Here is a 25402-nt window from a genome sequence, read left to right as displayed (position 1 = left end):
GCTCAACCACTGAGCTACACGGGCCAGGCTCAACTTTTTATTTAAATTGATTTGCAAAAAGAACACAACTTTATAACACTTTCATTAAGAGAAAAACAGTTCGGCTTTCCTTGCTGATAGAGCTCTCTTAAAACCCCCTGGACTTCCTGTAGGATGCATGGCCAGCATCACCCCCACAGGGTATCACAGTGCAAGAAGGCAAGGATCCTGTTTGCTCAGAGGAAACGGCATTATGACAGGAAACACAGTGGCTATGGTGGGCAGACCAAGCCGACTTTCCACAAAAAGGTTAAAACTACAAAGAAGATTGCCCCTGACTGGTTTGGCTCAGTGGATAGAGCGTCAGCCTGCGGACTGAAGGGTCCCAGGTTCGAATCCAGTCAAGGGCATGTACCTTGGTTGTGGACACATCCCCAGTGGGGGGTGTGCAGGAGGCAGCTTGTCGATGTTTCTCTCTCATCGATGTTTCTAACTCTCTATTCCTCTCCCTTCCTCTCTGTAAAATATCAATAAAATATATTTTTTTTAAAAAAGAAGAAGAAGAAGAAGATTGTGCGGAGGCTTGAATGCCTTGAGCCCAACTGCAGGTCTAAGAGAATGGCAGCCAGTAAGTGATGGGAGCATTCTGAACTGGGAGGCACTAAAAGGGCCAAGTAGCAGTAAAAAAGAAGAATCTCTTACCCTTTGGAGGAGCCCGGAGAGTATTACGCTAAGTGAAACAAGTCGGTCAGAGAAAGACAAGTATCACATGATCTCACTTATACGTGGAATCTAAGTAACAAAATAAACCGATGAACGGAGTGGATCCAGAGACATGGAGGCATGGAATAGAGCACAGAATCTTGGAGGGAAGGCGGGGGAGGGTGGGTGGAGGTCATCAACCAAAGACCTTATATGCATATATGCATGGCCCATGGACACAGACAATAGGGTGGTGAAGGCTTGGAGGGGGGTGTTAGAGAACAAAGGGGACATATGTAATACTTTCAACAATAAAGACTTAAAAAAATAAATGAATAAAATAAAATAAAAAAGAGAAAGGGCCAGGTGATCCAGTTCTAAGCTTCAGATTTTTTGTGTTGTTTTTTTAAAAATTTATTTTTTATTGATTTTTTACAGAGAGGAAGGGAGAAGGATAGAGAGTTAGAAACATCAATGAGAGAGAAACATCAATCAGCTGCCTCCTGCACACCCCCCACTGGAGATGTGCCCACAACCAAGGTACATGCCCTTGACCAGAATTGAACCTGGGACCCTTCAGTCCGCAGGCTGATGCTCTATCCACTGAGCCAAACCAGTTAGAGCTAAGCTTCAGGTTTTGTTTTATTATCCTATATAATAAACGCTTAATACACTGAGTGCCTCGTTGTCCGTTCAACCAATCAAAGCGTAATATGCTAAAGCCGCTCAACCGCTCGCTAAGATGTGCACTGACCAACAGGGGGCAGATGCTCATCGCAGGAGCTGTCCCCTGGTGGTCAGTGCACTCCCACAAGGGAAGCACCACTCAGCCAAAAGCCAGGCTCACGGAGCCTCTCCCACCTCCACGGCAGCGCTAAGGATGTCTGACTGCCAGCTTAGGCCTGCTCCCCCCAGGAAGCGGGCCTAAGTTGTCAGTCGGACATCCCTCGAAGGCTCCCGGACTGTGAGAGGGTGCAGGCCGGGATGAGGAACCCCCTCCTACAAGTGCATGAATTTCATGCACTGGGCCTCTAGTGTGACAATAAAATCTTGAGGATGTGTTCACTTCAAAAAGAGAGAGAGAGCCCTGACCAGTTTGGCTCAGTGGATAGAGCATCGGCCTGCGGACTGAAAGGTCCCAGGTCCGATTCCGGTCAAGGGCATGTACCTTGGTTGCGGGCACGTCCCCAGCAGGGGGTGTGCAGGAGGTAGCTGATCGATGTTTCTTTCTCATCGATGTTTCTAACTCTCTATTCCTCTCCCTTCTTCTCTGTAAAAAATCAATGAAATATATTTTTAAAAATTAAAGAGAGAGAGAGAGAGAGAGAGAGAGAGAGAGAGAGAGAGAGAGAGAAACACAGTTTTCACTTACCAAGATGAGAAGGAAACCTCAAGGAAAGTTAAATAATGAAATTAAATTCTAGCCAGAAAGCTTTGCCTGCTAATGGCTCTGAGCTAGGGATTTGCTCTTTTTTGAAAAGACATGTTAGCAAAGGTTAAAGGAGTGTTAAATCGCAGTAGCACAGACTGTCTTTGTCCCAGAGCAGTTCTCAGCCCGGAGGCGGATCTCTTCTCCAGGGGACATCTGCAATGTCTAGACACATTTTTGTCTGTCACAGCTGGGGGCAGAGGCCAGGATGCTGTAAACACTCTACCAAGCCCAGGGCGGCGCCCCCACAACAAGGAACACTTTGGCCCCAAATGTCAATAGTGCTGAGGCTGAGAAACCGTGTTTTAGAGCATTAAGAAGGGTCGGAAAAGAACTGAAAAATCATTTCCTCCCTCTGGGATTCCATGTTATTTGATGCAGGATCCGGGTACTAGGTAACACCACCCATTAGCCAGGGTGCCTGACCCACACTCAGAGGCAACTGTCTACATACGAGATGTGGTGGAACCAAGGGTGACACCAGCCACTGGTGCTGAAAGAACGCTGTTACCGACCGGAAGGCTGATCCCAGGGACATCCACGGGCCCGGGCAGTGAGCCAGGACAGGGGGAACAGGGAAACAGAGGCAGAGAGCCGAGCAAACTACAGCAGACACAGAAGGTCGCCGCCCCAGAGTTAACCTCTAGGACTCAGCTGTATGTCAGCTCCAGACCCAGGAAAGCAGCAAAACCAGATGGATGACACTGGGACCAGCTGCAATGATAACGATCCCCTGCCAATCAGTGGAGACCCCACCCTGAAGGAGCACTCCTAGAAAACAGATGCATGCTCTACTGAGGCCCTCCCCTCCTGACACCTCCCCCAAGACTCCCTCCTGCAGGAGAGGTAAAGACGGAGGACCCAGGGCGCTCTCTCCCTCTGGGGAGCAGCACCTGACACCCCCTCTCCCTTCTCCTTCCCCCACAGGCATGTACCTCCTAAACTCCAAAGGACCCAACAAGCCTTGCAATCAGGGGAGCGATGGGCAGGGGCAGCTCCTTGCAGGCTAGTCCCCTGAGCCTGTCCCCAGGGCCCCCTTTTCTCTGACTTCCCAGAGAGCTAAGGCAGCGCAGCCCAGGCGCCCCTGTGGCTTGTGCTGTGCTAAGCCCTTTACTGTCCCCAGCTCTAGTAAATGTTCCCTCACAGTTACCTGGACTCATGCTGTGAAATTCTTCCTGCATGAAGTCAAGAAGCCACACGCTACCGGCTGGTGCTGGGCAGACTTGCCAAGAGCCAGGTCCCCTTTCCGGTAACACCAGTGCTAGTCCCGCTGCCATCCTGACAGTTAACGTTTATTAAGCACCTACTATGTGCAGTCACTGTGCTGAGAACTAGTAAGTCACTATTCCAGCGAGAGGCACACAGGCCGGTGGGGGAAGCAAGGAGGTAAATAAATGAGTAGAAAACGGTATCGTGAGAAAGTGTGTGCAGCCACTGGGAAGATGAGAAGCCACTGAGCAGGGGGCCAGGGGGTGGGCTGGGGGTCGGAAACAGAGAAGGTTTCCCAGGGGAGGTGATGCCTTGGTTCTCAACCCTCCCAATGAGCTTTCCTGGAGAAAAGCCAGGCTCAGAGAAGAGAGGAGAAAGGAGTCTTGTCCACCAATGCCATGGGAACTATTGAATGTCCTTATACACACTCAAAAAATTAAGTGTAACCCTTACCTCACACCATACATAACTGGACATGGACCACAACTTAACTGTAAAACCTAAAACTATAAAAATTCTAGAAGAAAACCTCAGGGAAATTCTTTGTGGCTTTGAGTTGGGAGCATATTCTTAGATATGACACCAAAAGCATAAAACAATTTTTAAAAAATGAGGCTGGGCCCTAACCGGTTTGGCTCGGTGGATAGAGCGTCAGCCTGCGGACCGAAGGGTCCCGGGTTCGATTCCAGTCAAGGGCACATGCCCGGTTGTGGGCTTGGTCCCCAGTAGGGGGTGTGCAAGAGGCAGCCGATCCATGATTCTCTCTCATCATGGATGTTTCTATCTCTCTCTCCCTCTCCCTTCCTATCTGAAATCAATAAACATATATTTTAACAAATGAGGCTGAGCAGTAGCAACAGGAACAAGTTGGAACAGCATATGCTGTTATCAGAGTATTCCTTTTATGGCTGTCATTTATTTATGACAAATGGTGTGGGTTTCCTACTGATAGAGCAACATAAAGTGTCTTTTTTAAAGAAATGTGGTTAGATTTCTAAAATGTGAATGGCCCTGTGGTACACACATGCAGACAAGATACAGACTGAAGGTGGAGAGGTGGGTTCAAATCCTGCCTCTTCCTGACCTTGGGCAGGGTGAGGATTCTCTTCTTGCTTCAGGTTCCTTGTCAGGAAAACGGCTTCCTATGAAATTCCGACCTCAGAGGACTATGTCGGGATTTACCGAGTTTCTATAGCGAAAGCTTAGAGCCGGGGCTGGCATGGGGTGTGCAGTAGCTCAGCGCGGTAGGTTCTCATTTAACATCGCCGATAGGGTCTTGGAAACTGCGACTTTAAGCGAAACGATGTCTATCGAAACCAGTGTTGCCGCGAGCTAATCGAAATAAACAACAGCTAAGTTCCCGCGGCATATTTCTGGTCACAGAAAATCACTACACTTCTACATAAAGACCAAAAACACCTCTAAGTATTAAACACTAAAGTAAGTATGAACTATACACTCACAATAAAGACTAATAAAAACAAGTAGGATAATTCTTTCCCAACCTGCTCATTCCAGTTCAGGGTCCCTGGTGGCCGGAGCCTCTCTGGGCAGCTCAAGCCGCGAGGCGGGAATCACCCTGGGACAGGAGGGGGCGCTCACACCCACACCCACACCCACACCCGCTTTTAATTTTGAATGATTTCCTTTATTGCTGTTGCTTGCTCTGTGAGGAGAATACTGGATTATGAAAGAAAGAAACCCAATGTGCAACTAGTCACATGGGCCCCCTGAATGCCCTGAAATAAACAACGGCTTCAAGCAGCTGATGTCCTTCTGAAGGGTCTGACCTCTGACCTTCAACCTCTGACCCCTGACAAGCAAAAAGACTCAAAAGTGGAAAAACAGAGTGTGTCATCCTAGTGCCATTCTCAGAAAAAAGGGACCGCGGACCAAGGGACTCCAGCAGACCTCTGTGCCTGAAGGCTTCCGTGGGGCGACAGGATAAAAAAAGACACAAAAGAAGCGGAAAAGGAGGGAGGGAGAAGTCAGCAAGAACCTGGGGTCTTCAGCTCCTTGGACAGAAACCTCTGCAGAGGGCCATCCTTTCTATGCGGCAAAGCTAGTAACTGTCACCACGGACGGAAACAACCAACCTCACAAGGACGTGGAGCGATCGGAAGTCCCGCACGTCACCCCTGGGAGAGGAAATCCGCACAATCATCGATGAGGACTATGTGGCAATTCTCACAGAGTCAAGCGCACACCTGCCCGGTGACGCAGTAATTCCGCTCCCAGGACTTAACCTGGAAAAATCAAAATATATGTCCACATCCGGGTGCAGGGGGCCGACAGTCTGAACTGCATCCCAAGAAAAAGAAAGTGCTGTGACTATGTGTGGTGACGGATGTTAACTAGACTAACTGTGGTGGTCATTTCGCAGCACACACAAATATCGAGTCATTAGGCTGTAAATTTGAAACTAATGATGATAAATGTCGACTACACCTCAAGAAGAAAATGTAAGTACATAGATACGTCCACAGAAAGAATGAACGAGAATGTGCATGGCTGTTCTATTCACATTAAAAAGAATAAGCAGCCCTGCCCAGTTTGGCTCAGTGGATAGAGCATCAGCCTGTGGACTGAAAGGTCCCAGGTTCGATTCTAGTCAGGGGCATGTACCTTGGTTGCAGGCACATCCCTAGTAGGAGGTGTGCAGGAAGCAGCTGATCCATGTTTCTCTCTCATCGATGTTTCTAACTCTCTATCCCTCTCCCTTCCTCTCTGTAAAAAATCAATAAAATATATATATTTTTAAAAAGAATAAGCAGTTCCAAAACCTGAAAACAACCCAAATGTTCATCAGTAGAAGAATGGGTGTACAGACTGTGGTGCAATCACACAATGGAATTCTACTCAGCAAAGAAGAGGAACCAACGACTGACCCATGCAACGTCGCTGAATCTCAAAACATTATGCGCAAGAGGCCAGACACAAGAGCACACCTACGCAATCCCATATATGTGAATGCAAAAACAGGCAAAAAACCTAATCTATGGCGATAGGAATCCGAGCAGTGGTTGTCTGACATGGGCAGTGGTGGTAGGAGCTGACTGGAAAGGGTCATGAGGGAACTTTCTAGGGTGATGGAAATGTCCTAGGTCTTGATTGGGATGGTTTTCCCATGGATATACTGGTATATAATCATCAAAAACATCTAAACTGAGATGGGTAGTGTCCCCCCAAAGTCAAGTCCACCCAGGATCGCAGAATGTGACCTTATTTGGAGTGAGGTCAGACCAGATGAGGGTAGGCCCCAATCCAGTGATTGGTGTTCTTATGAGAAGAGAAAATGGACAGACACGAGGAGAAACACCATGTGACAATCGAAACAAAGTGCCTGGCAGGTCCTCAAGCATGGGATGCCAGGGATTGCGTGCAGCCACCAGAAGACAGGAGAGACGATTGAGGATCACCCCCTAGACCAGTGGTTCTCAACCTTCCTAATGCCGCGACCCTTTAATACAGTTCCTCATGTTGTGGTGACCCCCAACCACAACATTATTTTCGTTGCTACTTCATAACTGTCATTTTGCTACTGTTATGAATCGTAATGTAAATATCTGATATGTAGAATGTATTTTCATTGTTACAAATTGAACATAATTAAAGCATAGTGATTAATCACAAAAACAATATGTAATTATATATGTGTTTTCCAATGGTCTTAGGCGACCCCTGTGAAAGGGTGTTCGACCCCCAAAGGGGTCGCGACCCATAGGTTGAGAGCCACTGCCCTATAGCCTTCCAACAGATCGCGGCCCTGCTGACACCTCCAGACATGAGAGAATAAAATCTGTTCTTTTAAGCCACCAAGTTTATAGCATTTTGTTACGACAGCCTTAGGAAACCAATATACCATCAAATAGCACATTTAAAAACTGTTGCCGAAACCGGTTTGGCTCAGTGGATAGAGCATCGGCCTGCGGACTAAAGGGTCCCAGGTTCGATTCCGGTCAAGGGCATGTACCTGGGTTGCGGGCACATCCCCAGTGGGGGATGTGCAGGAGGCGGCTGATCGATGTTTCTCTCTCATCGATGTTTCTAACTCTCTATCTCTCTCCCTTCCTCTCTTTAAAAAATCAATAAAATATATTTTTTTTAAAAAATAGCACATTTAAAAACTGTTTTATTTTAACTAAATCATCCTCCAATTTGGGTTGTTTTTGTGTTTTGTTTGGTGTGTGTGTGTGTGTGTGTGTGGTTTTGTTTTTTGTTTTTATTTAGTTTACTTTTGTTTTTTAGAGAGGAAGGAAGAGAGAAAGACACACAGAGAGAGAGAAACATTGATGGGCCCCGGCCAGCTTTATCGAACCCATAACCCCGTATGTGCTCTAACTGGGAATCAAACTGCAACCAACCGAACCACACTGGCCAGGGCGTACTCCAATTTTTTAAAAACTGGAAACAGCAAGCTGGTGATGAAGGCTCCAAGGTGACTCTCGCTTTACCACATTTGAACACCTGAAGAAGAGCCAGCCTGCTGCTGTTCAGAATTCACAGAGTGGGAGACCTGGCACTGCCCAGTGGGGCCCTACCAGTGGCTCTCCCTTCACGCTCCACCGTGCAAAGCTGCTCCCTTTGCAAAAATGCCTCCTACAGGCCAGGGTTTGATTCCTGATCAGGACACATGCCCAGGTTGTGGGCTCCATCCCCAGTGTAGGGGCATGCAGGAGGCAGCCGATTGATGATTCTCTCTCATCATTGATGTTTCTAACTCTCCCTCTCCCTTCCTCTCAAAAATCAATAAAAATATATTTTTTAAAAGATCAATGGGATTTATTCCAGGAGTGCAAGATGGTTCAATATTAGGAAACTTAATATAACATAATAGATCCTAGAAGATCCATAAATGTTGAATGGGCATTTGACAAAAGTCAACACCATTTCCTGAAAAAAAGTCAATAAAGAATCAATGAATAATTCTTTAACATGATAAAATATAAATCTCAGATAAAAGCCAGTAGTTTGCTTAACTGAAAAGCATCAGAAACATTCCCACAAAAGTCAGGAATAATACACATGTGCACACTTTCATTGTATAGGAGTTACTAGCCAATGCAATAAGATAAGCTAAAGAAAAAAGAGATGTAAGAATTGGGTGGGGAAAATATAATGTACAGCAGGCTAACAATTCTGTATTATATATTTGAAAGTTACTAAGAGCAAATCTTAAAAGTTCTCATCACAAGAAAAACATTGTCATGATGTGTGGAGATGGATATTAACTCAACTTATTATGGTGATCATTTCACAATATATACATATAAAAATCATTTTATTGTATACCTAAAACCAATATAATGTGATATGTCAATTATATCTCAATAAAAATAAAGACTTGGACGGGAGGAGGTAAATTATTTCCACTTATAGATAATACGGTTCTAAGACTTGCACATCTAGAGAATCAACTGAGAGATGTCTACAAACAACAGCCAATTAGAAAAGACGCCACAAAAAAGTTAAGCACTTGTGAATAAACTTATCAAAAACTATGCAAGCTATATTATAAAAAACCATGAACAATACTGAAGGACACAGAGGATTTAAACAAATGAAAAGACATACCATGTTCCTAGATAAGAAGATTCAACATTATAAATATGTCCATTCTCTGAAGTTAATATGTAACTGTAAAACAAGCCCAATACATTTCACAAAAGAGGATACTTAAATGTCCAATAAATACATTTTTAAAGCAGTGAAACAGATTAGTCATTAGATAACTGAAAACTAAAATCGTAATTAATTGCCACTATACATCACACATCAGAATGGAAAAAAAATATTTAAAAAACAACTGTTGTAAGAATAGGGCCGGAACTGCATCTATACCTCACAGCATTAGGATGAATTTCAAATGGATCAACATTTGAATGTAAAATAACAGAAGAAAAAAGGACGCGTCCTATTATCTTGAAGTGGGGATGACCTTTGTACCTATGATTCAACGTTCAAAAGCCATAAAAGAGATGACTGATTATTTGACTGCATAAAAATAAACACTTGGGCATACAAAATAAACAAGCCATCAACCAAATAAGAGATAAACACTAAACTGGATGCAACTTGTATCAAAGGCAAAAGGGTGATCTCCCTAATAGATAAACAGCCTCCAGAAATAAAAAGGGAAAAGACAACAATTCCATTTTGAAAATAAGCAAAGAATATGAGTGAGGAAGGGGGAGAGGGAGGGGGGGGAGAGGGAGAGAGAGAGAGAGGGTCCTTTTAAAGATAAGTTTTAAACTTTTCATAACAAGTTTAAATTAAGACTCAGCTGAGTCACTGTTTTTCACCTATCAGATTGGGGGAAAGCCAGTAATGAGACTAAATTATGCATTGGCAAAGATGTCGGAAAACAGTAACTTCTCATCCAAAACAGAGGTGCACATTGATACTAATCTTAGGAAAGGCAAATTGGCAATATCTCTCAAAATTACACATGCAGATACCTAGCAACCCCATTTCTGGGAATTTGTCCTACGTATATCACATGAGCCTGCAAAATGCCACAGGTGCAAACAGTAGCAGATTGGAAACAACCTGAGTGTTCGCCACACAATAAAACAGCATGATATAGTCAGCGAAACGAGGCAGGCAGGGAACAGGGTGTACTCGATTCTGTAAAATGTGTTCAGCCAAAAAGCCAAAGCATTTTACTAGTATACACATATATTTGTATTTGCTTGTATATGCATAAAGAGAGCCTGTATCAGAATAATTCACACTCAAGTGTGAACGACCGGCAGCTTAGAACCCCCCAGAGATGGAGCACCCTTAAAAATGCTGGTGCCCTAACCGGTTTGGCTCAGCGGATAGAGCGTCGGGCTGCGGACTGAAGGGTCCCAGGTTCGATTCCGGTCAAGGGCATGTACCTGGGTTGCGGGCACATCCCCAATAGGGGGTTTGCAGGAGGCAGCTGATCGATGTTTCTCTCTCATCGATGTTTCTAACTCTCTATCCCTCTACCTTCTTCTCTGTAAAAAATCAATAAAAACATTTTTTTAAAAAAAATGCTGGTTAACCCAAATAAACCTGTCATGTGATGGAGTTTCTGCCGGGGTGATAAAATGAGTTGGAAAAAATGCACATACTGCAAGTCCAGAGCCTTGGGAGGTCATGAGGGCAGCCACACATCCGAGATTCACAGCTTTTCCAGGATCAGCTCTGATTGGATTAGGCCCAGTAAACTCAAAACAGTTGCCTGGGGCTGGAGGGTAATGGGTGGTTATAAACTAGGGGGGGGGGACTTTCCTTCTGGTCCTTTTCTACCGGATGTTTAAACCATATGCACGTTTTATCTAATGCAAACGTTAAACAGGGAATGATAAGAGCTGAAGTTCACGAGCTCGAAGCCTTGATGTAGACCCAACCAGATCCTCCCTCCCCTCCACCCCCCTGCTCTTGGCTCTTGTTCTGAGAGCCCGTCCTGTATAAACAGGTAACATTCAGTATTTACAAGGAGTTCTATTACCCTATAAACAGCTCATCGGCTTTGCCAAAAACATCTTAGGTTGATATCGCTACGCAAGACATAGTGAGATATGCCTCGCTATCTGGGGCAACTCACCTAATCTCCCTTACACATCAGCTTTCTCTTTGGCGGAGCAAAGATGAAGACATCACAGAGTTGCCGCGAAGTGCGGGCCTGAGAGCGTTTCAGCAGCCGAGAAGCAGCACAAAACAAGCTCTTCACACAACAGCGACAGCGGTTCCAGAGCCCAGCCTCGGCGCGAACGCGCGCGGCTGGCTGCTTCAGGGCTTCTCAAAGGTCAGTGTTGCCCAACACTGACCTGGAGAGGCGGCTCCAGGCCCCGCCCTGCGCCCGGTTCAGTGGGTGTGGGGCCCATTAGCCTGAGTTTCCAACGAGCTCCTTCTCCCAGGTGATGCTGATCCGCGGGTTTGAGGACCACGTTTGAGTAGCCTGGTCCCCAGCAGGGTTCCTCACACCGTGATGTGCAAACCAATGGCCTGGGCCGGGCAACCAATCAATGTGTCTCTCTCACATCCATGTTTTTCTCGCTGTTTCTCCCCCTCCCTTCCACTCTCTCTAAAAATAAAAAATAAAAAGAAAATCAAAGAAAAATATCCTCAGGTGAGGACTAATAATAAATAAATAAATGTTACAAATGGCCTGGGAATCCTGTTAAAATACAGATTGTGACCCAGTGAGTCTGGGTGGGAAGGACCTGGGAGACTCCATTTTTAACAAACTCCCAGGTGTTGCAGATGCTACTGATCTGCAGACCACACTTGGAGTAACAAGGTTCTGGAATATTCCATTCATTTTACAGATGAGGAAACTGCCTGGGGAAAAATAAATGATCTGCCTAAGGTCACTCAGAAGGTCAGGGCACAGATCGGACGGGGCCTCCAGTGGCTGCCACTCCTCAGAGGTGCCTCCCGGCACTGTCCCCCGACCAATACCACAGACCTCCCCCCACCCACCCCCCGAGCCAATACGTGAGAGCAGGAAAGACAGAGAGAAACATCCAAGTGAGAGAAACACATGGATTGGTTGCCTCCTGCAAGAGCCTTTGGCAAATGGCATGGACATTTACTAAATCATTCACAATTCCCCACTCTTCTGAGAAATAAGCCACGTGTTAGGGAGTTTAACTCAAACCACCAGTCTGTTCTTTATTTAAAAAAAAAAAAAAAAGCATTTTGGCAAAAGTATTTCTTTAGCTGAGTCAGCTTCCCCTCCAGTGACTCACCTGTGACAGGTCCTGCTGTGGGAACCCTGGGAAACACCAGGGCACTTCTCTCAACACATGTGGTCTGGTTATGGGTGGGGAGGGTGAGGAGAGGCAGGAAAGGAGATAGGGAGGCTGATCCTTGGGAAAGCGGAGGAATCTGCTGATTGGGGCTCCTTCATGACCTCAAAAACTGAACTGCACCGCCTGCATTTTGCCAGCTCACTTTATCATCCTGACAGCAAGTCCAGCGAATTAAAAAATGTATTTGGCCCTGACCAGTTTGGCTCAGTGGATAGAGCGTCGGCCTGCGGACCCAAGGGTCCCGGGTTCGATTCCGATCAAGGGCACATACCTCGGTTGCAGGCTCCTCCCCGGTCGGGGGCCTGGCCAAGGCTCTTGCAGGAGGCAACCAATCCATGTGTTTCTCTCACATGGGTGTTTCTCTGTCTTTCCCGCTCTCCCTAAAAATCAATGGGAAAATATCCTCGGGTGAGGATTAACCAAAAAAATAAAAAAATGTATTTGGATCAACCAGATGCATTTGGATCTTTTCAAGATGCATTGTCTCTGAGCTGCCAATCTTTCACACGTCAGTGTGAATTATTCCAAGACAGAGGGAAGGGGGTGGAGTTCCAGACACAGGTCTCTGGAATAATTAAGGCGGGAGGGGGGGCTTACCTGAGAGGAAGCCTGCTCTGGGAGCACAGCACAGCGAGACATTCACCAGCAGGCCCCACCCTCATCCCTGGTCTTCAGGCTGAGTGGCTTGTGGGCCTGGCCCTGCCACTAATTTATTGTGTGACTCAGTGAATCACTCAGTTGGAGAGAGTTCAGAGCCAGAAGGAACAACTCTCCCATCCCAGAACCCCAATTTCTAATCCACAGAGCACATGGCCTGCCTGGGAGTGGTTTCCCCAGAAGCAGCGCCCGGGAGGGGGGTGACTGAGTTATGGAGGAGGTGCTCTCAGGAGGAAGCTGTGAGGGAGCCGGAGGAGGAGGTGGGAAGGGCAGCCTGGGAGACTCAGAGCATTTTTCAATGAGGCCAGGAGGTGGTTCCCTGACTCACTCAATGGCCCCCTGGGTGGGGGTGGAGTGGTGTAACCTCTCAACTATCTCTGGCAAGGTGGCTTGGAGAAGGACACAGGGTGGCTCAGTGGATAGAGCGTCAGCCTGAGGACTGAAGGGTCCCAGGTTCGATTCCAGTCAAGGGCACATGCCCGGGTTTCGGGCTCAATCCCCAGTGTGGGGCGTGCAGGAGGCAGCCAGTCAATGATTCTCTCTCATCATTGATGTTTCTCTCTCTCTCCCTCTCCCTCTCTGAAACCAATAAAAATATATATTTTTTAAAAAGACACAGGGTTAGTTGTTTGTGGCAGCCCCGGTTAACCCACAGCAGCTGGGAAACGGGAACAAAAGTGGGGAAGAGGGACCTGGTAGACACCACCCTCCTCTAGTTCTGAGAGCCCCCCCAAATGTGTTTCTAAACAAGAAGCTCCCCAAATGACAAAAGACAGACGGTGAGGGAATGCAAGTCCATTCTTTGCTTCCAGAGGAATCTTGGAATCTGCGCTTGGACTAAATCCCACCTGCTTCCCCCCACCCCATTCTCCCTCACGCCCAACCACACAACACATACACACACACACCCGCTGGACATTTGGGCAGGATGCTTAGGTGCCAACAGAAAAGGAGAAATAGGTCGGCTGAGAGCTCCTAGGCCGGGAGGCTGGAGGAAAACTGAGCTCAGGCCAGGGTGGGCAAGGAGAGAAGCCAGGAGCGTTTCCTCGGCTCTGTGAGCCCTTCCTCCTCTCCCAGCCCCTACACGCCCCGTGGAGCCGCAGGTGGCATCCATCCTGGGGAGATGGCCACCTTCTGGCCGAGTGCGAACTGTCCACGTGACCAGAGGCATCCCGGCGCCAGCTCTAGCTCTGGCTCTTCCCTTCCCCACTTGCTCGCTTATCACTGACACCAACTTATGCTCCCCTCGCCTCTCGCGTCTCATTATCTCTGCTTTGCAAGAGAGATGGAGCTGAGGGACTGCGCGACGGGCAGAAGGTCAAACGGCTAATGAGGGGTCACCAAGGTCCAAACTGGCCATTGGACGCGTTCGCCTCATCTCTGTAAGTGCCTTGTCACCACGGGCTCGCTGAATACAGGAGTCCCGAGAGCAAGGCTTATGACCTTGGTTTCTCAGAAGGGGACCCCTGGGGGCACCCACACAGGCTGCAGCCGGGCCACCGCCAGCTCCCTTTACTTGATGCGGAGACTGAGGCTCCAGGAGGTGCAAGGGCTGCGCAATGCGCCGGAGACGAGCCGCCCCCCCCCACCCCCCTCCCCTCCCCCCTGTCTCCAGCCGGAGGCGGCGCACCTGGGGCTACACCTGGGCAGGCCCTGGGGGCGGTGCCTGGCCCGGGCCCTCCCTCACCCTTTGCCCCGCCCTCCTTCCCTCCCTCTACCCGGAGGACTGGGCCTTAAAGCCGGCTCTCATTGACGGACAAGGCAGTGTGGTGAAGACTTCTGTAAAGTGTCAACAATTTTAAAAATAAAAAAACACCACCCAGGATGCTCGGGGGCAAACGGAATCCCCGTGTCCTAGTCTGATTGCAGCAGTACCAGGAAGGAAGGGTTGGCTTGATTCGAGAATAAATCATTGTAAATTCCCCATGTCGGCAACCCAAGAAGGGAAAACCGATGATCACCTGCGCAGGTGCAGGAGGTTTTGTCCCTTTTGATAACATTCAGCATCCACTCCTGAGAGAAACCTTCAGCACATTCTGAGCAGAAGGGCATTTCCTCGACCTTGAAGAGAGCATCTATGGGAAACTCAGAGCTAAACGGTGAACGACTGGATGCTTCCCCCTGACACTGGGAACAGGATGAGCTCATAGATGAGACCAGCAATGTTTCAGGGCACAAGATCAAAGTATAAAACCCGCCGTATTTCTACTTACTAGCACCAAAGGCTGGAAACAGCGTAAATGCCCATCAGCGGGTAGTGGATAAAAAAAAAAAAAATCATGGTAGATTCATACAATGGAATACCTCGTGATGGAAAGAATGGACATGGAGACAGGCCACCGACAGCATGAATAAAGCTCAGAATAATTATGTGGAATGAAAAAAGCCAGACCTCCCAGAAGAAAGAGTACATACTGTAATTTCATTTATAAAAAAAAAAACTCTAGAAAACCCTAACTAAGCTGTAGGAAGAGAAAGCAGACCAGTGATTGTGTGGGGAGGAAGGAGAAAGGGCAGATCTCAAAAGCCACGAGGGAAGTGTTGGCAGTGATGGCCCTGGTCGGTTTGGCTCAGTGGACAGAGTGTCGGCCTGGGGACTGAAGGGTTGTGGTTCAATTCTGGTCTAGGGCAAGTTCCTGGGTTGCAGGTTCAATTCCCGGGCCCACCCCCATCAGGGTCCATACAATCAATTGATGTTTCTCTCTCCCCTTCGCCCCTTCCGCTCTCTCTAAAAATCAATGGAAAAATTATCCTCGGGTGGGATTTTTTTTTTTAATTGCATATGTATCGAGGTACCTAGAACAGGCAAATCCTAGAGACAGGGAGTAGAATAGAGGTTGCCAGGGCTGGGGAGAGGGACGAAAAGGGTGTTGTTTAATGGGGACAGAGTTCCTGTTTGCGATAAAGAAAGAAGTTCTGGAAAAGTGATGATGGTCACACAACATTATGAATGTGCTTAATGTCACTGTATTGTACACTTTAAATGATTAAAAATGGTCATTTTTATGCTATGTACATTTTACCACAATAAGAAAGTAAAAATAACTCAAAAATATTGCCTATAAGTGAACATTTGCATTTGAAGGGGACGAGGAAGGGTTTCTGCTTTTCTCAGCCTCCTAAGGGATGTGGGTCCTCAGAGGTTAGAACCGGACACACAGCCTCCCCTCCCACAGGGCCAGGCCCTCCCCATCCGTGTCCAGGGATCGCCAGAGGGTCAGGCCCTGCCCCCGCAGCCCGCACCCCACGGTGGCTGACTAGTCTCAATCCCTTTGCACCTGAAGTTTCTGAGCAGCGTGCCCTTCCCCATTTACCTACCCACCTAATGCTCCCTCTCCGTACCTCCCCTTCCCCCATATCCCCTGCCCTACACCCCTCAGACTCTCCCAAGCTGCCCCGGGCCCACAGAAGGCTGCCAGCCCCCTGTTTGCTCCAGCTGCCCCTCTCCAAGGGGACTGTCCCTCTGTGCCCCTCCCCCCCAAGTCGCTGGTACCCTCTTCCTTTGACTTGATTGCAGTGTCCTGAGCATCTATTCCAGCTGGAAGCTCCCTAAAGTTTCGGACTTCCCCTGACTGCCTCTGTCTCCGGACTTGCACAGCTGATCAGCTGCCAGGCCTTGGGCTGGCCCAGTCCCTTTCTTACCAATTCAGGAATGTCCCTGGTGGAGAACATGGGGACATGGAATTCTCGGGAACAGAGCGCGTTGTGTCTAATGCTTTGGCTCACAGAGGCGGGACTGCCCACGCAGGCTGCCGGGAAACCTGGCCGTGGCTTCTCCTTACTCACTCGGGGCCTAGAGAGCCAGTCACTGCCTTTCTTTCCCTAAGCCTCACTTCACCCACCTGAGAAATGGGGCTTGAGAAACTTCCTCCAGCTGGGTGCTGGGCGGCGGGGTGGGGAGCGGCGGAGGGGAAGTGGGGGTGTCTGCAGAGGTCCCCACGCTGGGGAGCGTCTTGGTCACACAAAGCCTGTCTTCCTGGGAAGGTCTGGCCTCGCACTTGTTGACTTTGGGTTCCAGCCCTGCTCTTCCCAGGGCCCCGGCGCTGGGCTGAGGCTCTGGTTTTGTCTGTTACCTTCCAAGAGCCACGGGGCTGGTGCTCCTCGCTGTCATGAAACAATCATTCATCAGGAGGCTCGCATTTCTCTCCAGTGGACCGCCAGCCCCACTGAATTCCTAGCTCAGTGCCCAGCATGAGGAGAATGCTAACGCTGTGTTAGCTGATTAATGCAGGGAGGCGGGTGGGGGCTGGGGTGAATGTTCTGCTCTCAGGCATCAGCATCGCAGCGGAGGAGGAGCGAGACGCAGCCCCAGGCCCTGAGCCACTTGGGAAGGGAAAGGCTGGAGTCAGGGCGAGGTGCCCGGCCTCCTCGCCAGGCCACACTCACCCCCTCCGGCCCAGGCCCACCCACGCCACCTGTACAAGAGCACCACCGTCTCACACAGGGCTGGAGCCGCCACCTCAGAGTTCAATGCTCTTCAACGTGCATTTGTGACAAAGATGGAAAGCGGGGAGCCCCGCCTAAGCAGCTGATGGGGGGCGGGGGCGAGGGGACGGGAGGGGCCTGCACCGCCTCCTAACGAATGCGGAGAAACAGCTCAATGTCCCTCCTGAGGGGAGCCGAGCTGGCCAAGGAGATTTCAGAATCTCCAGAAATATCTGTTACCAGAGTTTGCGGCCACAGGCTGGCAGCCCGGCCCATTTCTCCTCAGTGAGGGGTGGGCAACCTCAGGTCTCACCAGCCCAGCCTCCCTCCTCCTCACCCCGCCCCCAGCTGTCCCACAGCAGAGCCTTAAGCCCAAAGGCCTGAGGAGGGCACTCCAGCCGGAATCCTCCTCCCCCTTCCCGCTGGGATCCCACTCCTGGCCGCTCAGCTTTCCTCCACCTCACAGCTGCAATCCCGCCTCCTCCTACCACTTCCCAGTGCCCGGCATGGATGAGCATCTCTTGCTCTATCTTTCTTTTCTTTCCTTTTTTTTAATCCTCATCAGGGGATATGTTTTTCATTGAGTTTTAGAGAGAGAGGGAGAGAAGCATCGATGTGTTGCTCCCCTTATATGCCCCGACCCATTGGGATCAAACCCTCCACCTTTTGGTGGTCGACGCTCCAGCCAAGTGAGCCACCCAGCCAAGGGCTGTTGCTCTATCTGTTATGTTTTCAAGCCCATGGTAGTTCGCCACTGATAGTGGGTTGAAGAGTGGGCCCCCCCATTCCTGTCCACCTGGAACCTCAGTAACCTTTGGAAAAAGGGTCCTTCCGGATGTAATGAAGAAGATGAGGTCGTGCTGGGTTGGCACGGGCCCTAAATCCAACAACTGGTGAGACACACACAGAGGAAGAGCCGGCGGCGACAGGGACAGAATGGAGACGGCGACAAGCCAAGGAGGTTCAGGGGGCGCCCGAATCTAGGAAGCAGCCAGGAAGGATCCTCACCTGGAGCCTTCACAGCAGAGGGAGCCCTTGATTTCAGACCTCCAGTCTCCCAAATGGGGAGGGGGGGTTTTTGTTATTGTTAGTTTTTGTTTTGTATTTTAGACTTTCATTTTGGAGGATGAATATTGTCTAGCCTCCATTTTGCCCACGTAATTGTAGGGTGTAATTTAACATTATATTTTAGGACGTTAATTAAAACCTCCAATTTAGCCGAAACCGGTTTGGCTCAGTGGATAGAGCGTCGGTCTGCGGACTGAAAGGTCCCAGGTTCGATTCCGGTCAAGGGCATGTACCTGGGTTGCGGGCACATCCCCAGTGGGGCATGTGCAGGAGGCAGCTGATCGATGTTTCTAACTTTCTATCTCTCTCCCTTCCTGTCTGTGAAAAATCAATAAAATATATTAAAAAAAAAAAAAAAAAAAAAACCTCCAATTTAGGTCAAGATAAAATGCTGAGAAGCATAAAGCATAGTGGCCATCCAACCTCATATCAGCCTCAGGTGTACAACACAGTGACGCGATTCCTATATACCTGGTACCTTATGATGCCCAGTAACCACAAGTCTAGTGACCATCTGTCGCATACAAAGTTATTACGATATTACTGACTATATTCCCTGTGCTGTGCATTACATCCCGTGATTTATTTAGTTTATAACTATAAGTTTGTACCTCTCCATCCCCTTCACTATTTTTTTGCTCTCCCTCCTCTCTCTGGCAACCATCAGTTTGTTCTCTGTGTTGGTTTGTTATTGTTTTTAATCCCACAAAAAAGTGAAATCATACATTCTCTGTCTGATTAATTTCACTTAGCATAATACCCTCCAGGTCCATCCATGCTGTCACAAATGGCAAGATGTCATTCTCTTTTAAGGCTCAAATTCTTCTCCACTTGTCTATCCATGAAAACCTAGGTTGCTACCATATCTTGGCTACTGTAAATAATGCTAAAAACCAACATAGGTTTTCAAATGACTATTTTTGTTTTCTTCAGATTAAAGCCCAGAAAGTGAAATTGCTGGGTCAAATGGTAGTTCTGTGTTTAATTTCTTGAACATGGTGTTTTCCCTAGTGGCTGCACCAATGAACACACCCCCAACCAGGCAGGAGGGCTCCCCTTTCTCCACATCCTCACCAACGCTTGACAATAACCACTCTGACAGGTGTGAGGTGGTACCTCATTGTAATTTTGAGTTGCCTTTCCCTAATGATTAGTGACGTTCAGTGTCTTTTCATGTCTATTGGCCAGTTGTAGGTCCTCTTTGGAGAAATGTCGATGCAGGTCCTCTGACCATTTTTTCTAAAAATATGTTTTTATTGATTTTAGAAAGAGAGGAAGGGAGAGGGATACAGAGAAACACCGATGAGAGAGAAACATCCATCTATCGGCTGTCTCCTGCATGGCCCCTACTGGGGATTGAGCTCGCAACCCCGGCATGTGCCCTGACTCAGAATCAAACCAGTGACCTCTTGACTAGTAGGTCGATGCTCAACCACTGAGCCACACTGGCCAGCCTCTGATCATTTTTAATTGGATTGTTTTTTGTTTGTTTGTTAATCCTCACCTGAGGATACTTTTGCATTGATTTTTGGAGAGAGTGGAAGGGAGAGGGAGAGACAGGAAGAGAGAGACGCATGGATTGGTTGCCTCCTACACGCACCCCAACCAGAGCCAGGGTGGAGACCAGAATCGAACCTTCAGTCCACAGGCCGACGCTCTATCCACTGAGCCAAATTGGCCAGAGTCGGATTATTTCTTTGATATTGAGTTGCATGAGCTCGTTATATGTTGTGGCTACTAATCCCCTATTGGATATGTTGTTCGCTTATGCCCGCTCCCATTCAGCTGGTTGCTTTTTGTTTTGTTGATCATTTTCTTCTCTGTGAAATGTCTGCTGTTTTAAATCCCCCACGGCCGTCCTAGGAAGCTGACAGACGCTGTTCTGCATTTTGCTCTTCTCAGTCTATCTGGAAGACTCTGGCTCAGTCTCTCTTTTTTTTTTTTCCTTTTCTTTTTTCAGCAGCTGCTAAGAATTCCACTGTGTATGGACCATAATTAATTTAATCTGTCTACCACTGATAAACATTTATGTTTCCAATCTTTAACTTCTACAAATAATGTTGCAATGACTATCTTTGTACAGACAGCTTCATGCCCCCGGGGAAGTTCATATGGAAAAGCGGAATTACTGGGGGGCGAAATGAGTACATTTATATGTTTGAAAGCTATTGCAAAAGGGCCTTCCAAGGCACTCAGACACTTTACATCCTCAGAAGCAGTGCCCGAGAGGTTTTCACCGGGTCACTCGTCTCTGCCTTTATTTGTTATGTTTCATCTTCTACATCAATGCGAGTTTGTTGCCCTGAGTGAAAGAGTCTAATACCAAGATATCTGTCTCTGTGTCTCTCCTCTTATAAAGACCCCAGAAGCTGATGTCTCCCTCTCCACCTCCTTCCCCTCCACCCTCTCCTTTACGATGTTATGATGCCCACACCTGTCCCTCCACACCTGTCTCCTTGCCCACACTAGCATGTGAGGGCATATGCGCATGGAGCTGACGTTTGCTTGTTTGTCTGAATAAAACCGAATCACCAGATCCGATGACTTGCTTCCCCTGCCCCCATCCCTATCACAGTGACCATAACTGTGGGTCAGTATCCTAATTTTTTAATACTGTACACACACACACACACACACACACACACACACACACCGCCTCCCCATAACGGCATCATGGAAGGCATGCGGAGGCAGACAGTTTCAGTGCAATCCTGTTGCTCTGAAATCTCTAGTTATTTTGCTTCTCCTCTTCCTTCTCCCTTCTCCCTTCCCTCGCCTGCAGCCCTATACAAAAACCCCCATGTGCAGCCTTCGCTACCTTTTTCAAACTCGTACACTGACATAGAATGCATGTATGCAAGTGTGGGGCTCGGCCGGGTCAAGCTCTGCTCTTTGGGGTTGCTTTGCAAAAGTGGGGCTCTTATTGGCACCCACGTCCATTTCTTCTTTTTCTCACGCAAAACTAAAATCCCCCAGGGAAACCCTCCCCAGTCTTTTAATGGCTGCATAATGTGTCCTGGCTCCGGGGTTTTACTGTTTCCAGGCATGGTGGTGGTGGTGGTGGGTTTTTTTTGTTTTTGTTTTGTGTGACATTATGAATAATCTACAGTAAACATCCGGGGACATCTCTCCTCTTGTTTCTCTTTTTGTCCTTACTGCTGACTCCCTCACAGTGGCTGGTTTCCTGGTGCATTCCTGTGGGTTTTTTGTTTGTTCGTTTATTGATTTTACAGACAGAGGAAGGCAGAGAGAGAGAGAGAGAGAGAGAGAGAGAGAGAGAGAGAGAGAGAGAGAGAGAGAGAGAGACTGAGACTGTTGTTCCACTTATGTATGCATTCGTTGGTTGACTCTTGTATGTGCCCTGGCTAAAGGTCGAACCTGCAGCCTTGGTGTGTGGGGGTGACGCTCTAACCAGCTGAGCTGCGCGGCCAGGGCTCCTGTGCATCCTGTGACTCAGGCTGCTCAAGCTGGACAGGCCTCCTGGGGCCGCGTGACCAGGCTGGACTAAGGTGTGTCCCTCCAAAGAGGTGTTACTTGTGCTTCTACCAGGTGTCCCAAGGAGTTACTAGTCAGCAGTAGCATTTTTTTAAAATTGTGGTAAAATATACATAACATTTCCATCTTAACCATTTTTTTTTACTATTTTTAATCCTCACCCAAGGATATGTTTTTATTGACTTTAGAGAGGGAGGAAGGGCGAGGGAGAGAGAGAGGGAGAGAAACATCGAACCCACAATCTGGGTATGTGCTCTGACCGGGAATCAAGCCTTCAACCTTTCAGGGTGACTTTCCAACCAACCAAGCCCACGGGCCAGGGCTGGAGTAGCTTTTATGTTTATTTCCTGGCCTGGAGACTCTAGGATCACATGAGTCGTGTCAATTTGATCCCAAATCCAAAAGAAGGCAGGTGTGTGGTTACAAATTCCCCCAAAGAGGCCTTCCTTTTCCCCAGCCAGACCCAGGCCAGCGCAGACAAGTTTTCCCCTCTGCCTTTGCTGGGGGGGGGGGGGGGGGGGGGGGTGAATCTTTTCCCAGCCTCACTTTCACTGGCAGGTTAAACCCTCCAGGGTCCCAAGTGTATGTGGGGGGTCTCAGTGCTCCCTCTCTGCTTCAAGGAGGCTCAAAACTTTGTCCCTTATCCCCATGGCTATTCAAACCCAAGCCCCTGGGTTATCCAGACCAGGGGAGAGCCCTTGAGGCCGGCCAAGCAGCCTGGCTCCCTCCCCAGGCAGGCTTCCTTTACATCTCCTGCCCAGGGGCTGTCCTTATTTCCATGCAGCTCAGCTCTGCAGAAAAAGTGCACTGATGCCCTGGCCGGTGTGCTCAGTGGTTAGAGCATCAGCCCATGCGCCGAATGGTCACAGGTTCGATTCCCAGTCAAGGGCACGTACCTGGGTTTTAGGTTCGCTCCCCGCCCCCTGGTTGCGGTGCATGAGGGAGGCAACCAGCCGATGTGTCTCTCTCACTTCAATGTTTCTCCCTCTCTCTCCCCCTCCCTCCCTCCCTCCCTCCCCCTCTCATTCTCTCTGAAAAGCAATGGGAAAAAGATCCTCTGGTGAGAATTAATGGGGGGAAAAAAGTGTGCTGATGGTTTTGTACCCTAAGTTTCTACATGTTTTATAGAGTTTTCCCTCGAAACTATCAAATCTTCTATCTGGCTAAAAAGAAATACCCCGTACATTTCCTTTTCCTTGTATTGGTTTTTAGCCGTAACTTTTCATGGGCTCCTGCCTAATCTGGGCCAATGGAACAGAGCTCCGTGTTCACCGGGCACAGCCCCAGTGGACATACAGGAGCTGCTCAGTGGAAACTCGTAGACGGAGGGGAAACAGCCGAGTGCCCAGTGTGGCGGGGCATGGCCACGGAGAGGGTGCTGCCTCTGCTTCAGGGACGTTTGGGCTCATAAAACCCGGGTTGACGACCTCGGCAGTGGCCCAGAGGCAGCTGGGACTTCCTCAGCTGGGCTAAGCAGACTAGGGGACGATGAGGAGGAGAGTAATAATAATAACAGCTAGTGTTAGTTCCTCTGTATCATTTAATCCCTGCACCCCGCACACAAACACCAGCAGCCGTGAGGAATCCTCGCCCTCGTTTTAAAGATGAGGAAACAGAAACTCAGAAAGCTCAGCGACTTGCCCAAGGTACGCAGCTGGCCAGTGGGAGGGCAAGTGTTGCATCTAAGTATGTCTGACCCAAAGCCCTTGCTGATAGCCCTAGGCTAGAGGACGGCCTGAAGGCAAAAGGAAAAGAGCACATTCCCAGACCCAGCAGCCTGGGCGGCTGGCAGAGCCTGACTATAAGGCCAGGGAGGCCTGCCCAGGGCAGGGAACCCACAAGAATGTGGAGCAGGAGGGGGTGACCTGAGCACCCAGCAACTTCAGGGTCGGAACCCAGAGGCTGCACGCTCGGCCTCGGGCCCGAGCCAGCCAGGGCAGGCCACTCTGGCTGCAGCTCAGGGCTGCTGGGCGTAGGAAGGAGCCACTTCTCTTCACCGCAGCTGGGTTTGCCTCTTCCTGGGTGCTGGCACCCTGCAGAGGAATAAAATGCTATGGCTTCAGAGCCCCAGTTTTCTCATCCATAAAGTGGGAGTGAATCTCACAGTTATGGGCCCTGGGCCTGGTCAGTGGTATCACACCACATGCATGATACACACAGACAGTAACAGCTCCGCCCTCATTGCAACTGGACACACGCATGGCTGGGGATGGATGGAGGGCAGCACACATGTGGCTGCAGGGCATCCACTGGCTCTGGTGTCTGAGACAAAGGTGTAAATGCAGTGCCGTAGCCCTAGCCGGTTTGGCTCAGTGGATAGAGTTTCGGCCTGTGGACCAAAGGGTCCCAGGTTCGATTCCAGTCAAGGGCATGTACCTTGGTTGCAGGCTCCTCCCCGGCCTGTGCCCTGGTCAGGGCCCATGCAGGAGGCAACCACGATGTGTTTGTCTCACATCAATGTTTCTCTCTGTCTTTCCCTCTCTCTCTCACTCTCCCTAAAATCAATGGGTGAGGATTAAAAAATATCCTTGGGTGAGGGAAGGAAGGAAGGAAGGAAGGAAGGAAGGAAGGAAGGAAGGAAGGAAGGAAGGAAGGAAGGAAGGAAGGAAGGAGGAAGGGAGGAAGGAAGGAAAGAGAGAGAGAGAGAGAGAGAGAGAGAGAGAGAGAGAGAGAGAGAGAGAGAGAAAGAAAAGGGAAGAGAAGAGAAGAGAAGAGAAGAGAAGAGAAGAGAAGAGAAGAGAAGAGAAGAAAATGGGGTGCCAGAGAGCCCAGTGCCATATCTAGGAAAGCCACTTCCAACCTTGGGAGGGAAACCCAGGCAAGAAGCCGACTTGGCACAGGTCTGCCACTCAGACACCTGGTTCCCAGCAGCTCACTGCCTTCCCCTGGCCGCTCATCACAGCCTGTCCCGACCATGGCCCTTCTGTGCCTCTGGGGCGCCCTGGCCACTCTCCTGACAGTTCTGGTCTCTGTAAGGACAGATCCCTTTTCTCCCAAGGTCAGCCGAACAAGGTTAGACTTGTCCCCAGAAGAATGCGTCTAAGAAACTAGAGAGGAAACAAAACCAAGAAATTAAAATGCAGCCACCTGCAAACAAGAGAACTTCCAAGTCCTTATTCTGATAAGAATCTGGACCCAGACTGGCCTGGCAGCCTCCTCGTGCTGCCTCCTCACCTCCTCCTCCTCTCCGCCCTTCCAGAACCTGCTTCCTCTAGCCTTGAGCGGCATCAGCCCTTCCCCTGGCCCTCGCCGGGACCAGCTTGAGCTCCTGGAAAAATCAACTGGCTGCAGAGAGTCCTCCTTGGGCCCCCACTCTCCCATAAGGAGAATACCTCCGGGCAGCATTTCCGAAACGTCTGAGGATGTAGCCGGTGATGGCAACTGCAGCGAATGGGAGCTCCATGACAGCAAGACTTCCTTTTGTTTCCTGCCCCCTCTTCTGTGCCTGGCCCATGGCAGATGCTCAGGATGTTTGTTGGATGAATGAGCTATGAATATGAGCTTGGGTGTGTACATATAATCTCTAGAAGGACCCCTAAGAGCCCAGGATCAGTGATGGTGTTCGGATAGATGAAAATAGAGGCCTAAGGAAGGAGATACGGAGAGGAAGCTACTCTTCACTGTAAACCAATCTGTATTTCTTGATGTTTAT

At 49.0% G+C, this 25402-nt stretch overlaps 1 protein-coding gene across 10 annotated transcripts in view; it reads right to left on the bottom strand.

The window, feature by feature from the left end:
* IL34 (interleukin 34) overlaps positions 1-25402 on the bottom strand; it is a 66436-nt gene that overhangs the window by 26346 nt on the left and 14688 nt on the right. The window contains exon 1 of one of the 10 annotated variants that reach the window (XM_036345602.1): positions 12703-12852. The exons of 6 other annotated variants lie outside the window; for them this stretch is intronic. The gene's annotated coding sequence lies outside the window, so the exon portion shown is untranslated. Of the gene's footprint in view, positions 1-5415; positions 5440-10895; positions 11093-12042; positions 12067-12702; positions 12853-25402 lie in introns of those variants that run through there. 3 more of the 10 variants (XM_036345603.1, XM_036345600.1, XM_036345598.1) reach the window with 3 other exon arrangements.

This window comes from Myotis myotis, unplaced genomic scaffold (genome assembly GCF_014108235.1).
Source record: "Myotis myotis isolate mMyoMyo1 unplaced genomic scaffold, mMyoMyo1.p scaffold_m19_p_19, whole genome shotgun sequence".
In the NCBI taxonomy this organism is placed as follows: Eukaryota; Metazoa; Chordata; class Mammalia; order Chiroptera; family Vespertilionidae; genus Myotis; species Myotis myotis.
The sequence above is the reverse complement of the archived record's forward strand: the minus strand, read 5'-3'. Positions and strand labels throughout refer to the sequence as shown.